A 2,108-nucleotide genomic window follows, 5' to 3' on the forward strand; every position below is an offset into this window, starting at 1 on the left:
ATCAGTTACCTGGGAGGAGGACCCAGATTACTTTGAGGGTAGGTGTAGGTAGATAAGAGTCCTGTGTTGTTTGCAAATTTGTTGATTTAGTCAGCGGTCTCATTAAAAAGTTAGTTTCCTTTGTAGGATTAAAGTGCTCCTAGGGAAGTTTTCTCATTTATCTGTTTTTCAGTTCCTGTTTTGGAGGTCATTCTGTAAAGAACAATTAAGCCCTAGGTTTTCTTTTCAGCCTGTTATTTAGACTCCAGGGTTTAGACACTGGACCCGCTATTTGCTTTCCGATGGGAATACACCAATAGCTGGGGGCGGGGTGCAGGAAAGGTGGATCGATTAGTTGAAATCTAAGGCAGTCTTCCTCAGTGGGGCATCTCCATGTCTCCATGACCGCGACCTCTACAGACCTGTAGGTTGGGCCATTATTTTGGGTACCATGCCTAACCTCAGGAGCCCTGGTGGTGCAAAGGGTTAAGTGCTTGACTGCTAACCAAAAGGCTGGCAGTTTGAACCACCCAGTGGCTCCGTGGGATAAAGACCTGGCAATCTGTTCCCATAAAGGTTACAGCCAAGAAAACCCTATGGGGCAGTTCTATTCTGTCACCTGGGGTCGCTGTGAGTCAAAGTTGACTCAACGGCACCTAACAACTACAGCAACACCGTGCCCAGCCTCCCAAGTTAATGGGGAAACCAATAACCGCCTCACAAGGTGGTCGTCAGGATCAAATGGAATAATGTATCTGAAAGTACTTTACAATTTTATTATTATAATGTGTGAAAATGGTGATTAACGGAAGTGCTATAAAATGTTAGCTGTTATTCACAGGAATGCAAGTCAATATTGTGACAAATTGGAGGATGCCAATTCAAGTGCTCACGTGATAACTTTTCAAAGTATGTCCCTTCCCTGCCTGTTCGCTGATACCCCTCAGCACCCATTCCCATCATTTCTTGCTCTCTCTCAATTTGCATAATATATTCATACAAAATACATGCTTCTGTTTAGTATTAGGAGATAGAATACTGTATTTGTTCTCTTTGGTTGTTCTGTTCTGAATGAAGTGAACATTGACTACATATTATTTTTTACTTCAGGAACATGGAGAACAATTGAAAGTCAAGGGCATGTTGTAACACTACTTAATAATCTGACGTAATGTGGCCCAGGCTTTGAAGAATAGGTGTGTTTTCTTTGGGGTTGGTGCATTAGGCTTGCTTCATAGGGCCAGTGCCTCGTTCCTAAGCACAAAGATATCTTAATTAACCAAAATTAACCCAAACGAGGCCATGCCGATATGAGGTAACTGCATCAGCTCTCAGTGTAATCAATTCTGTAGTCCTCTGGCCGCATCATTAAGGCAGCTGAAAGAACTGTATGAACCATGGATCTCCTGGCGCTGTGAGGGAGAATTACCCAGTGTAGCTTTGAGGATGCACATTTGCACAAAGTTCAGGCAAGTATCTGTCTGGGAACAGATTCTGTATCAGTCAGTTTTCTTCCTTCTGTCCAATAAACATGTATTGAACACCTACGATATGCTAGGCATTAGGTATATAAAACATTATCCCTGTCCTAACGCCCTTAAGGAGCTCAGAGCTGCACATGTGCATGTGTGTGTGCGTGTGTGTATGTGTGTGAGTTATCTGTGAAATTAAAAGAAGAACACTGAACTGTTTAGCCGGGGATTGGACAGCTTCATAAAACAAAACAGGACTAATGAAGCATAACAGTGCAGGGACAAGGACTAGTAGGCAGGAGGGGACAAGAAAGCTGGTGATAGGGAACCCAAGGCTGAGAAGGGACAGTGTTGACATGTCGTGGGGTTGATAACCATTGTCATAGGGCAATATGTGTACTAACTCTTGAATGAGAAACTATTGGTTCTGCAAACCTTCATCTAGGGTACAAAAAAAGAATTATGTATGTGAGATCAAATTGACAACAGCAACTCAAAAGGTTTGATGAGAAGCCTAGGGGACAGTGAGTTGAAGATAACGGTGATGGAATAATTTGGAAAAGAATAGTGAGAATAACAGCACAACTGGAAGAATGTAATCAATGTCACTGAATTGTACATGTAGAAACTTTTGAAATGGTGTAACTTTGGCTATGT

At 42.3% G+C, this 2,108-nt stretch overlaps 1 pseudogene; it reads left to right on the top strand.

Moving 5' to 3' along the window:
• The first annotated feature begins 1,289 nt into the window (after positions 1-1,289).
• Positions 1,290-2,108, top strand: part of LOC101347874 (kinetochore protein Spc25 pseudogene) — a 1,493-nt pseudogene continuing 674 nt past the window's right edge.

This window comes from Trichechus manatus, unplaced genomic scaffold (assembly GCF_000243295.1).
Source record: "Trichechus manatus latirostris isolate Lorelei unplaced genomic scaffold, TriManLat1.0 scaffold00184, whole genome shotgun sequence".
Lineage (NCBI taxonomy): Eukaryota > Metazoa > Chordata > Mammalia > Sirenia > Trichechidae > Trichechus > Trichechus manatus.